The sequence below is a fragment of the Phyllobates terribilis genome, unplaced genomic scaffold, assembly GCF_046119375.1.
Source record: "Phyllobates terribilis strain yellow unplaced genomic scaffold, ASM4611937v1 Scaffold_4__5_contigs__length_816908805, whole genome shotgun sequence".
NCBI classification, from domain to species: Eukaryota; Metazoa; Chordata; class Amphibia; order Anura; family Dendrobatidae; genus Phyllobates; species Phyllobates terribilis.
Window position 1 is genome coordinate 785,041,552 of NW_027362764.1, and position 14,155 is coordinate 785,055,706.

Genomic DNA, 14,155 nt, shown 5'->3' on the forward strand with positions numbered 1-14,155 from the left:
GGCAGGGAGCAGGGGCTCTGCATGAGCTCTGCTCCGGAGGCGGGCCTAGTAACAGAGGCCCAGGCCTGGAAGAGGGAGAAGGAAGGAAGAGGAGCGGAGAAGGCTCCAGGAACGAGGAACGAAGGGATCTCAGGGGTGCGGACGGGCGAGTCGCCACCGCACGCCCGAATCCACCTGCGTGGAGGGGTCAGGCCAAAGGGGGAGACCGGTCCCCGAAACTAGTGAAGGCAGGAAATGACCCTCAGCTAGAAACAGGAGGCTGTGACATTTTATGTGGCGCAGCCCCTTGCTACACCTGCTAGGAAGGCACCACATAGGGTCAGGGAAACTGGCGCCAAGTTTACCAAGAGGAGGCCCGAGGCAGCCGGACAGAAGGGTTGGTAAGAAAGGCCAGACAAAGGACACACAAAGGGGGTCCTGTAAAGCACTCCAAAGTTATCTGGGAGTTGTCTGAGCCCCTCACCTGGTGAGCACAGTACGACGTGGGCAGCCGTTACCTGCAGACGTGGTCTGGATAATAAGAACTGTGAGTAAAGGCCCTGGACTGCATCACTGACTCCGTGTCATTACTGCTGCTGCCCTGCACCATCACCCCCATCCTCCGCATACACTGCCCTGAGGCTATACTCCTCCCGTGGGGAGTTATGCTACGCTCTGCTGTACCCACAACACCAGCCTCAGCGGTCTGCCCTGGAGCGGCGGTTCACTCTGACCGCAATCCACGGGTGGCGTAGTCGGACATTTAAACATCAAAACCACATAAATAGTTCCGCCACTAGTTTGACCGCCCTGAGCCACGGAACTGGGTTGCCGCCACGGAGACTACAACCACCAGCATCCACCAAAAAGGGTCCGGCTCCGGGTGTCCCAAGGCCCAGGGGGCGCGTCAGAACATTTTCATCACCTTTCACAATCACCAATGGGACAAGGCAGGGATGTCCTCTGTCCCCTCTCTTATACATCCTAGTGACGGAGCACCTGCTCTCATCAATTCGCCATAACCCCAATATTAGGTGGATTGAGGTGGGAGGCACCGAGTACAAGTGCTCTCTATTTGCTGATGATGTCCTAGTATATATCACTCAATCACATATATCCATCCATGCTGTTATGGCTGAAATAGATCACTTTGTTACATGGTAAAATTTTAAAATCAATGCAGCGAAGTCTGAGGCCCTCGATGTCTCCCTCCCCAAATCCATATAGGATTCCATCCAGTCCAACTTTCCCTTTGCCTGGCCCTCACAGGGTATCAAATACTTAGGAATTCCTATTCATAGAGACCTCTCCCATCTATGTTATCTTAATTTTGGGCCCTTTATTGAACAATTCCATACAGACCACGGTTGGCAAGTTAGAACTGTAAGATTCACTACGTGAACCACTGGTGTTTTGTGGAAAAGCACATATACACTGCGTTCCAAATTATTATGCAAAAAGTGTTTAGGAGTGATAAGGGAAGAATTTGTTTGTTTGTCAGTTAAACTCATTGATGGTGATGTGTGTCAGGGCTCTTTATATCACTGTAAGCAATTGCAGACACCTGTGCTAATTAGTTTGGCAGGTGTGTCCAATGAAAGGCAAGACTACTTAAGAAGGCTGTCTCACATTATTAAGCAGCCTACATTTTCTGCCAAAATGGGAAAGAAAAAGGATGTGTCGGCTGCTGAGAAGCAACAAATTGTGGAGTGTTTAGGTCAAGGCATGACTACAATCAACATTGTGCGATGATCAGGATGAAGTGTCTTGGCAATCAAGAAGTATGTAGCTGATTCACAGTACACACGTGTGCGTGCTGATAAGGGCAAATTGAGGACTCTTTCCTACAGGCAATTACGTCAGGTTGAAAGAGCAGCGGCAAAAAAGCCTTGTCATAGCAACAGACAAGTTTTTGAAGCTGCTTGTGCCTCCAACGTCCCCCGAACAACAAGATGCAGGGTCCTTCAGAGGTTTGCAGCTGTGCATACGCCATCCTGTCGACCTCCTCTATCCACTTCACACAAGCAGAAACGGCTCAAGTGGGCCAAACATTACATGAAGACTGATTTCAAAACTGTTTTGTTCACGGATGAGTGCCGTGCAGCGCTCGATGGTCCAGATGGATGGAGTGGAGGATGGCTGGTTGATGGACACCCCACGCAAACACGGCTACAGCGCCAACAAGGAGGAGGTGGAGTAATGTTTTGGGCTGGAATCATGGGGAGAGAGATTGTCGGCCCCTTTAGGATCCCTGAAGGCGCTAAAGATGAACTCCATAATGTATGTGGATTTTCTCAAACAGCACTTCCTGCCATGGTTCAAGAAGAAGAACCGTGTAATTCACAGCAAGATCATTTTTCTGCATGATAATGCACCATCTCATGCTGCACATAACACATCTGCATCTCTGGCTGATATGGGCATAAAAGGGGACAAACTTATGGTGTGACCCCCATGCTCCCCTGACCTCTACCCCATTCAGAACCTTTGGAGCATCATTAAAAGGAGTGTCTATGATGGCGGGAGGCAGTTCACATCTAAGCAACAGCTCTGGGAGGGTATTCTGTCCTCATGCAAAACAATTGAAGCAGAAACCATCCAAAACCTGACAAATTCAATGGACGAGAGAGTTCAGAAGCTCCTTTCGAACAAGGGGTCCTATGTGAAAATGTAACATCACCTAGAATAAAGTTTTGAGTTGAAAACTGTTTGATTTCAGTTTCTAACAACCTGCTAATGCTAATAATTTCAAAAATGACCATTTTTTTGGCCTTTATTAAAATGAAAAGGTTGATCGAAAAGTTTGGGGGATCTAAGAGTGTGGCAACCCAGTAGTCATGATTACTTCGAATTCTGACAATATGAGGGTCATGCTGCAGGTAGTGCAGCAAGAAGGCACTTATGTGTCTTGCGCTTCTCGGAGCCCCAAAATTATTTTCCGGGCTAGATGCAGCTAAAAATTATTATTAATTTTAAATCTGGTGAAGCTTTAGTATAGATGGCCTAATAGGATCAGTGCTGCACACTGCTACAAAGCCCAAATTATTTTCCAGTCAAGATACAGATAAACATGATTAGTAATTTTAAATCTGGTGGAGCTTATTATAGATGGCCTAATAGAATCAGTGCTGCACACTGCTACAAAGCCCAAATTATTTTCCAGCCAAGATACAGATAAACATGATTAGTAATTTGAAAGCTTAAAACGGTTGGTAGGGTGATTTTAACCAATCATCAAGCTTTTACTCTCCCCAGGATGACACAGGGGTAGAAAAGTCGTTTCGGATCCATGATTTGTTCATCTTTATGAACGTGAGTCTGTCTACATTATCAGTGGAGAGCCGCGTGCGCTTATCTGTCAGCACACCACCAGCAGCGCTGAACACACGTTCAGACAGAACGCTGGCTGCGGGGCATGACAAGATCTCCAAGGCGTAAGTGGCTAGCTCCGGCCATTTATCCAGATTGGAAGCCCAAAAAGAGCAAGGGTCCAGTGACACAGTCGTGGCTTCAATGTTTACTTGGAGATACTCCTGTACCATCGTCTCTAGGCGTTGACTATGTGTCAGACTTCTCGTCTCCTGTGGCCTTGCAAAGGATGGGCTAAAAAAGTGGTGAAATGATTCCGCAAAATTGATGTTACCAGCAGATACTGTGGTTCTGTTACGGTTTGAGTGCTGAACACTTGACGGTCCCACGGTTGGCAAGTTGGAACTGTGAGATTCACTACGTGCACCACTGGTATTTTGTGGAAAAGCACATGTAAGATTCTGCAACAGTCTCTGCTGATACTCCTGCATGCGTGCATCCCTTTCTATGGCAGAAATAATTTCTGCAAATTTACTTTTGTACCGGGGATCTAACAGTGTGGCAACCCAGTAGTCAGGATTATTTCTAATTCTCACAATTCGAGGGTCATGTTGCAGGTAGTGCAGCAAGAAGGCACTCATGTGTGTTGCGCATCCAGGAGCACCAAGTCCCTGTTGTGTTGGTGGCGAGGTAACAATCATGCTTCCTTCCTCTGTCCTCTCCCCCCAACCTCGCACAACAGAAATGTGATCAAGGTCTCCCTCATCTGATGAGTCTTCCATCAGTTCGTCCTCCACTTCTTCCTGGGCTCCTGCACCTTCCTCACTAGTTTGGCTGCTACCATGCGCCCTGGTAAAACCATCTCCCCCACCCTCACATGCCTGCCGCCTTGGTGCTGCCGACCGTCTGGACCTTGCAGATGTTAGCCCTTCCGCATACAACTCCTCCTCCTCTACTTCCTCCACCTCCTCTTGTGCCACCACCTGACTCCGAATTCTGTTTAACATGTGCTCCAGCATGTAAATCACCGGAATAGTCATGCTGATAATGGCATCGTCAGCACTAAACATCTTCGTCGCCATTTCAAAACTGTGCAGAAGGGTGCATAGGTCCCTGATCTGAGACCACTCCTCCAGCGTGATTTGCCCCACCTCTGGATCTCGTTGGCCCAGGCTATACATCAGAACGTATTGCACCAGGGCTTGTCGGTGCTGCCACAGTCGCTGCAACATGTGCAGAGTTGAATTCCACCGGGTAGGCACATCGCATTTTAGCCGGTGAAGTGGCAGGCCCAACGACTTCTGTAGAGATGTAAGTCGCTGAGCTGCGGGATGCGAACGGCGAAAGTGAGCACACAGAGACCGTGCCCTCTGCAGAAGGCCATCTAGTCTGGGATAGTGGGCTAAAAATTGCTGGACAACCAGGTTCAACACGTGAGCCATACAAGGCACGTGTGTGACATTGCCCCGGCGAAGGGCCGCACCCAGGTTTGCAGCATTGTCGCACACGGCCTTCCCTGGTTTCAGGTCCAGTGGAGACAACCATTCATGAAATTGGTTCTCCAGAGCTGACCACAACTCCTCAGCTGTGTGACTCACATTTCCCAGACATTTCAATGTAAAAACCGCCTGATGACGTTGAGCCCTACTGCCAGCATAGTAAGGAGGTGTGCAGGATCCCTTCTGCGCAGTTAGAAAGCTTGTGGCATGACCAGACAGGCTTTGGGTGCAGGTGGAAGACCGAGAAGAGGTTGAGGAGGCAGAAGCAGTGGAGGAACTTTGACATAAAGAGGATTGACGCACAACTCGTGGGGACGGCAAGACTTGGACAGCAGCCCCTTGTCCTGCTGTCACCATAGTTACCCAGTGCCCAGTCAGCGACATGTAACGCCCCTGTCCATGCCTACTCGTCCAAGTGTCTGTGGTGAAATGCACCCTGTCACACACAGAGTTTCTCAAAGAAGCGGTGATGTTGTGTGCGACATGCTGGTGGAGCGCAGGCACACCTTTCTTTGAGAAGTAGTGCCGACTGGGCATCTGGTACTGGGGCACTGCGACGGACATAAGGTCTCGAAAATCCTCTGTGTCCACCAGGCGGAAAGGCAGCATTTCTGTAGCCAAGAACTTGCAGATGGTGAAATTCAACCTCTTAGCTTTCTCATGGCTAGGAGGAAATTGTCTTTTACTTGTCCACATCTGAGGGACCGAGGGCTGGCTATTGTGCTTAGACGGGGTTGATAAGGGTGTCCCCAGCAAACTGCCGGTCTGTGAGGAAGATGCAGGCGGACATGTTAGGTTGCCTTGATCCAAAGGTGGTGCTATCGATGTCGGACAGCGCTCAACACCAGCTGGTGTTACCACCTCCAAAGAAAATGATGACCTGCCAATCACGCTGGCTGTTGCGGGTAAAGAGGTGGCAGGTCTGCGCCCCAAAACAGGTGTGACTGCTGTCCCCCCAGTCACAGAGGATGAAGAGGCCGCGGATGCACAAGATATGGCAGACGGTGGTTGGCCCGGCCGGCTAGGCCTCATTGTAGCACACTGAGCTTCCCACTGCAACTTATGCTTCATGTCCATGTGCCGGTTCATGCATGAAGTACTCAAACTATGTATTTTTTGGCCTCTACTTAGCTTTTGCTGACAAATGTTACAGATAACACGAGTTGGGTCATCTTTATCGATCTGAAAAAATGCCCAGGCTATGCAAGGCTTAGCACCCATGCGACCTGAAGAGCCACCACGACTTGTGGTGAGAGGCAGAGTTGTGTTTGAGGATGCAGTTGTTGACGTGCTTCCAGCACTACGTCTCTGTCCAGGAAGGCGCAACCTGACCTCGTCGTCACTAGCATCTTCCTCCACCTCCTCTGCTGACCTCATCTCTTGGCTGACTGTGGGTTGACAGTAAGTGGGATCTCCAACCTCATCATCATCACGCTGTGCGTTATCACACCCGTCGTCCTCAGAGCCAACCTGTTCCTGCCCTGACAAAAAACTAAAGTTGTTGCTCCAATCAGGTATTTGAGTCTTATCATCGTCTTCCTCATTGTCTCCACCAACAGGAGTTACAGTTTGGGAATGAGGGTCTACATTATGGTCAGAACCTTCTGCGTCTGGTCCTGGATCCGACTCATAAAGATTCTGGGCATCAGTGCAGATCATTTCCTCGTCTGGATTCACAGAAGCGCTGGAGTCGACCTCTGATTCCCAGGCTATAGTATGAGTAAACAGCTCTGCAGACTCAACCATCTGTTCTACCTCATACTCAGACGGGCAGCTGGAGATTTGGGAGCTGTGAGGAAGCAAGTGCGATTGGGGTGACACCTTTGAGGACTGGAGTATTTGTGATGTTGAAGTTGATGTGGAGGAGAGCCCACTTAAAGGAGCACTTGATATCCGTTGAAGCACCTGCTGTTTTTGTGCCTCATCTGGAATTTGTAGCGATTGGCGTGGCCGTAAGAAAGGGATCTTATCACATTGTCCGCTAAAAGAAGTAGACATTTTAGTTTGGCTGGAAGATGGTCTTTCTTCTGCACCTACCCCACGGACACAACCTTTTTTCCCCTTCCCAACACGCCTATTCCCCTTTCCACCAGCAGCAGGCCTTTTTCCACTCATTTTGGTGGTTAACTAATTAACAACTCTGGAGTTGTTTGCACAAAAAAACAATGGATGGGAACCGAGCAGAGCTGAGTGGCCAAACTGTGGTATTAGGCCAAAACTATTGGCTGGGTTAGATGCAGAAAAAAATTATATTCAATTTGCAACCTGATGGAGGTCAGTATAGATGGACTAATAGAGAAAGTCCAACACACTGCTAGAAGGCCAAATATTTTTTCAGAGCTAGATGCAGAAAAAAATATATTCAGTTTGCAACCTGATGGAGGTCAGTATAGATGGATTAATAGAACAAGTCCCACACACAGCTAGAAGCCCAATATTTTTTCAGAGGTAGATGCAGAAAAAAATGTATTCAGTTTGCAACCTGATGGAGGTCAGTATAGATGGACTAATACAACAAGTCCCACACACAGCTAGAAGCCCAATATTTTTTCAGAGGTAGATGCAGAAAAAAATATATTCAGTTTGCAACCTGATGGAGGTCAGTATAGATGGATTAATACAACAAGTCCCACACACAGCTAGGAGCCCAATATTTTTTCAGAGGTAGATGCAGAAAAAAATATATTCAGTTTGCAACCTGATGGAGGTCAGTATATATGGACTAATACAACAAGTCCCACACACAGCTAGAAGCCCAATATTTTTTCAGAGGTAGATGCAGAAAAAAATATATTCAGTTTGCAACCTGATGGAGGTCTGTATAGATGGATTAATAGAACAAGTCCCACACACAGCTAGAAGCCCAATATTTTTTCAGAGGTAGATGCAGAAAAAAATATATTCAGTTTGCAACCTGATGGAGGTCTGTATAGATGGACTAATAGAATGATGCTATGCCCAAAAGATTTTACTTCACTAGGTGCAGTAAAAAAATTGGTATTCTATACACAGGTGGTATATCTTGCAACACAGATAGGCTACTCCACTGACTAACACTCTCTGCAATAGGCCAAAAAGGATTAGCTTTGCTAGATTCAGCCAAATGCTGTGAAAAAAACTTGCACAGCACTGGCACAGACCTGCCTGGCAAAAACTGATAGGAACTGATGTAACCTAGTCCTGAAAAGGACTCCAATTACAATTAGTCTTTACTCCCACAATCTATCTATTTAAGAGCACAGACCTGCCTGATAAAAGTCGTAGGAAATGCTGTAACCTAGTCCTTAAAAGGACTGCAATCACAACTATTCCCTACTCCCAAGCTATCTGTAGATTTGTGCGAAAATTGGCTTGAAATTAACAAGGTATAGCGCACACAGCAACAGCGGTGCCGTCTAACACGCAGCTGCAGCAGTGAGAAAATGGTGGCGACGGGGAAAATGGCTTGGTCTTATAGGGCAAGGACATGTGACATACACTGCCAATGACACATGCCCTTGCTTGTGTGAAAAAAAGCACTTCGCTCCGTGTGTGCGCTGCTGATAGGCTGACAGATTGCACCTCCCCACTGCAAATGCGGGAAAGAGAAAAAAAAATGGAGATCTTCATTATTCCTGCAGAGATCCATCCCCTGCCCCTCCCCCCACCCCGCTGTACACTCAAACTGCGTATTAACATTAATTTTCATCATTACTGAGAAAAAATCCAGTTATGATTTTGGTGCACGAACAGTTATCGAACATAACCTCGAACAGCCGAATTTTTCTCAAATTGTTCGTGTTCGCCGAACGGCTCGAACACCACCCAAAACAGCTCGAATTTGAGATTGGCGAACAGTTCGAGTAGAACAACGCTCATCTCTACTCCCTACTCCTGCAGATCACCCGCAGACACGGACATGCAGCACGTCTTTACAGACCGCAGCATGTCAATTTCTCTTGCGGAGAAGCAAGATTATTATAGTAGTTATATTCTTGTACATAGGGGGCAGTATTATAGTAGATATATTCTTGTACATAGGGGCAGTATTATAGTAGATATATTCTTGTATATAGGGGGGCAGTATTATAGTAGATATATTCTTGTATATAGGGAGCAGTATTATAGTAGTTATATTCTTGTACATAGGAGCAGTATTATAGTAGTTATATTCTTGTACATAGGGGCAGTATTATAGTAGATATATTCTTGTATATAGGGGGCAGTATTATAGTAGATATATTCTTGTATATAGGGAGCAGTATTATAGTAGTTATATTCTTGTACATAGGAGCAGTATTATAGTAGTTATATTCTTGTATATAGGGAGCAGTATTATAGTAGATATATTCTTGTACATAGGGAGCAGTATTATAGTAGTTATATTCTTGTAGATAGGGGGCAGTATTATAGTAGTTATATTCTTGTACATAGGAGCAGTATTATAGTAGTTATATTCTTGTACATAGGGAGCAGTATTATAGTAGTTATATTCTTGTACATAGGGGGTAGTATTATAGTAGTTATATTCTTGTACATAGGGGCAGTATTATAGTAGTTATATTCTTGTACATAGAAGCAGTATTATAGTAGTTATATTCTTGTACATAGGGGCAGTATTATAGTAGTTATATTCTTGTACATAGAAGCAGTATTATAGTAGTTATATTCTTGTACCTAGGGGCAGTATTATACTAGCTATATTATGTACTGAATATCTGCTAACAAAAATCAGACATTGCTCATTAATTGTTGTTCAACAGAAAAAAAACAAAACAAAAAAAAAAACTAATGAAAATGTCATGGACAAAAGTGATGGCATCCCTAGAGAAGATTGAAAATAATTTGACTAAAGGGACATGTGAGACAAAGGAGTGTCCTGTAATTAGTATCACAGGTGTCTACAAACCTGTAATACGTCAGTCTGCTTATTTGAAGGGTGAAAAGTAGTCACTGTGCTGTTTGTTATCATGGTGTGTACATCTTTAAACATCATGATGCAGTATTATAGAAATCATACTTTTTGGCCTGTTTAAAAATAAAGACATTAAAAAGCAGAAACGTAAACATGTCCAATAGCGCCGTGTCCACAAAATCTGACCCATGAAAATATAAAATGATTTTGCTATTACTTAAAATACCATAAAAAAATATCCAGACTCCAATATTGTTCTTTTTTTGTCGTTACACCTCCCCCAGAAAATGTGCTGCAAAAATCATATAAACTTCAAAATGGTCCCAATAAAATGTACAAAATTACACCTTGCCACTAGGGATTAGTGGAACCGTGGAAATTCGAGTACTGGTACCTGACCGAACTTTATTCCAAAGTTCGATTTGGGTGTTAAAACTTTACTTGAACTTGAACATTACCCCAAACCCCATTGAAATCTATGGAGACCCAAACTTTGGAGCTGGAAAATTCTCTCTCTCTCCTCCCGGTCTTCCCACGGAACTCCGAATATTAAAACGAACTTCCGGGAGAAGTCCGTGTACAGAATTCAACACTGGACATGTATACGAACCCCGAACTTTAAAGTTCGGGTTCGCTCATCTCTACTTGCCACATCACGCCCTAACACAGCTCCATCTACAGAAAAATTAAAATGTTATGTGTCAAGAAAATGATGAAATTATAGGGATTACTGTAATCATACTGATCTCCAGAATTACATTTTCAGGTCATTTATCAGCCACAATGAATACTGTAAAAGCAAAATCCCCTAAAAAAGTGGCAAAATTTTGGGCATTTCACTGAACTTGGAATCCCCCCCCCCATTTCCAGTAGATATTAATGGAAAAATGAATCATTTTGTAAAAAAAAAAACTACATCTCATGCTGCAAAAAGCAAATCCTCATATGAGGGAATAATAAGAAAGAAAGTTATGACTTTTGGAAGAAGGGGAGGAAAAAAATGAAAGCGCAAAAAGTAAAATTGTCGACGACCGGAAGGAGTTAATTGTAAATAAGTAAGAAAAAGAAGATAAATTGAAAAAAGTTTTACATGTATAAGACTGGATTCCGCTTTTTCGTCTTTCTTCTATAAAATATCGCTGCTCCCATTCATGGGTTTTATCTTGTATTGCAGCTCAGCCACGTTCCCTACAATGGATCCGAGCTGCAATAACTGGAGAAAAGCTTCAATCCGTCCTTTCTATGTTCGGTTTAATGTACAATGTACAGAATAATGTTCTCTGCTCCATCTGAATGCAGGACTCGGTCAGGGGCCTCCTGCCGCATGCGTCTCCCGATGCAGATTCTGGGAATGAATGCAACTAATTAGCAGTGAGATTAATTTGCATGTTGGCGCACGACGTCGGGTGGGTGCAGACGGGCCTTTTAAATAAAATGACTGCAGTGGGTTTTAATAAAGCCATAAATATAAAGCACCATAATAACATAATAACAATGCAATCAATTACCATAAGAGCCGGAATAACAACACAAACATTCTAAAGGCAGCACAAATAACAGCACTCACGTAATAATAACATATAATAACATATGACTCTAATTACAGCCAAGGCCCTTATCTGAAGAACTAGATGAATTGTTACCCGGATTGCTGTAATTTATCAGCAGGAGCAGAGCTTCTTAAAGGGATTTCCTTTGTGAAACACTTCAAGTAAGACCATAAAGTCTTTCACCCAACTCCATTTGCTATTAAGGTTAAGTTCCCACCTTGAGTTTTCGGAGCTGCGTCTCTTTGCTGAACAGAAAAGGCAACTTCTTACAGCTCCGACAAAATGGATGGGATTTATAGAAATCTCCTGCCCATTGTGTTTTGCGGTGCAGGTTTGAAGTCGGCAATTTGTGAATTTCGCTTGTGAGTTTTCTGTGCGGATTTCCTCCATAGACGTAGTGCATAAGATGCTGAAAAACCTGCAGGTAAAAGACGCATGTAATCCGCACATGACTGTGTCAATAAGGTTTCCAAATACCAAGAAGTATCAAAAACAAAGGAGCATAAAAACAGGATATACCAAAAAAAGAGACAAAATCCGCAGCTGAAATAACGCAATAAAAACGCAATGAAAAGAAAAATGCATTCAAAATGCAATGAAAACATGTAACCTAAATTACCTAATAGGTGCAGAAATGCTACAAAAAATCAGCAAAATCAAAGACTCATCAAATACTCAGCCTAAGGCCACGGCCCCACTATCAGTATTTGGTCAGTATTCGGTCAGTATTTTTTCTCAGGAGTGGGAGACAAAACCAGGAGCGGATGATAAATGCAGAATTGGTGACTTGTTTCCATTATACCTTTTCTCTGATTGTTCCTCACCTGATTTTGGCTCCCACTCCTGATAAAAAAAAATACTGACCAAATACTGATAGTGGAGCTGGGGCCTAAGGGTTTGCTCACAGGGTCGTTGCGAGAGAATCGGGCCAATTATGCTAATGTCAGTCGGATCAATCTCTGTCAGAGTCTGAGCTGAGTGTCATCTTAGTTTCATCTGATTCTCTCGCATGAGAAAATAGCAGCACAGGTACAGAGAAGATGGAGAACCTAATATCTCCATCTTTTCCATAGTCTCTGTGTGCAGATGTTGGACTGCACTCAGATGACATCGTGCACACGATCCGATTATCAGATGCACTTGTAGAACGTCGAATCGGTATGAGAAAATAATCGCAGATCTGCACTGACCCATAGTATAACATTGGGCCAAGTGCTATCCGATAAAACATCAGTGATCACTAGGTTGTGTGAGCGAGCCCTTAGAGGATATGTCCATAATACATCTTCTTCTGGTGTTTCGCCTGAACCTGCAGTATAAAAATTACTTGCTGTCCATGTGAGGCCCTCCCTGAGAAATGGGGTTACTCGGAGCCGGGTCAGTGTAGGTGTCTCGGGGGTTGCAGTCGTGGCCCGGACCCGGTCCGTGCCCAGGGCGGTCACATAAAAGTTTTTAATGGACTTTCAGGGTTGAGTGGCGGAGCAGGCCTCGGGGCAGTGTGATGAGGAATGGTGGGTGCAGTGTCGCGCAGGAAATGACAGGCTGAAGCGAGGTGTGAAGTCATCCAGGGTTTTTACTCACATTAAGATGAACTGTAGCCGCAAAGCTTCCCTCTGCTCCTCGCGGCGTACTGCGGCCACCGGGAAGGGGGTCCAGCACTTTCCAGGTAGATCAAGAGCACCTGTCGAGACCCCTCTGGTGTGTGTTCCTCTCCTTGGTGAGTTCTCCCACTAAGTCTTCTCCTGACTGTATGTGTGGTTAGAACTAGGTGTAAGGCCGGGTCCCACTGGATAAACGCAGGTAGAGAGTTACAGGTGGTGTATGCCGCTCCGTCCGTATCCCTCCTGGGATCCACTAAGCCTCCGGGCTTTTCTGACTGAGACGTGAAGTAACAGAGTCAGATATCGGGGGGCCGGTCACCCCTCTTGCAGCAGGAATCCCTCTGACTAGGCCAGAGTAAGAAATACAGGTGGCGTGTGCCACTCCGTCCGCATCCCCCTGGGATCCTTTTGCCTATGGAGCTTGTCTCCTCTACTCCCCTCCAGGCCTTCTTAGGTAGGGACCTTGACCGGGTAGAGGCAGTGGTTAACTCTGACCCGCTCCTCGTCTCAAGGCAAGAGAACGAGGACCGTGTATCTTCAATAGGCTGCAGGTTGTAACAGAAGGCCACAATCAGCGATGAAGATCACAATCAAAGACCTTGAACCTAAGATGGCTGTAGATTAAATATGAATGAATAAGTGTAACCTAAAAGTGTGTTCTCCACTCTCACCCACTACATGGTTCCCCCTAACTTTGGTTCCCCCCATCGCCTATATCCTGGGCTGGGGCAGCACCCTGGTGCATTTAGGCCCCCTTCAGGACAGGAGTGGTATAGTGTTGAATGGTGAAGTAGGGTCCCGAGAAGTGCTCCATCCTTACCTGGAAGAGGAGATACCACACCTCTACTGAGGTGCAGTACCCCTGTGGCGACTGAACCCTCAGGGGCGCCACATCCACATGTTCCACCTTTTGGAGCTTCTTTTAACCACTTGCGGCTTCAAAAGTTGTGAAGTAGCTAAAAAAAAGTGACCAGTTCCTTTAAATTGTTAAAAAATGATGCCTGCGGTGGAGCTACTACAAAACGACTGGAAAGAGGCTTCAGGAAAACAACTGGGAAGAGGCTTTAGGAAAATGAATGGGAAGAGGCTTCAGGAAAACGACTGGGAAGAGGCTTCAGGAAAAAGACTGGGAAGAGGCTTCAAGAAAACGACTGGGGAAGAGGCTTCAAGAAAACGACTGGGGAAGAGGCTTCAGGAAAAAGACTGGGGAAGAGGCTTCAGGAAAAAGAATGGGAAGAGACTACAGGAAAACGACTGGGGAAGAGGCTTCAAGAAAAAGATTGGGGAAGAGGCTTCAAGAAAAAGACTGGGAAGAGGCTTCAG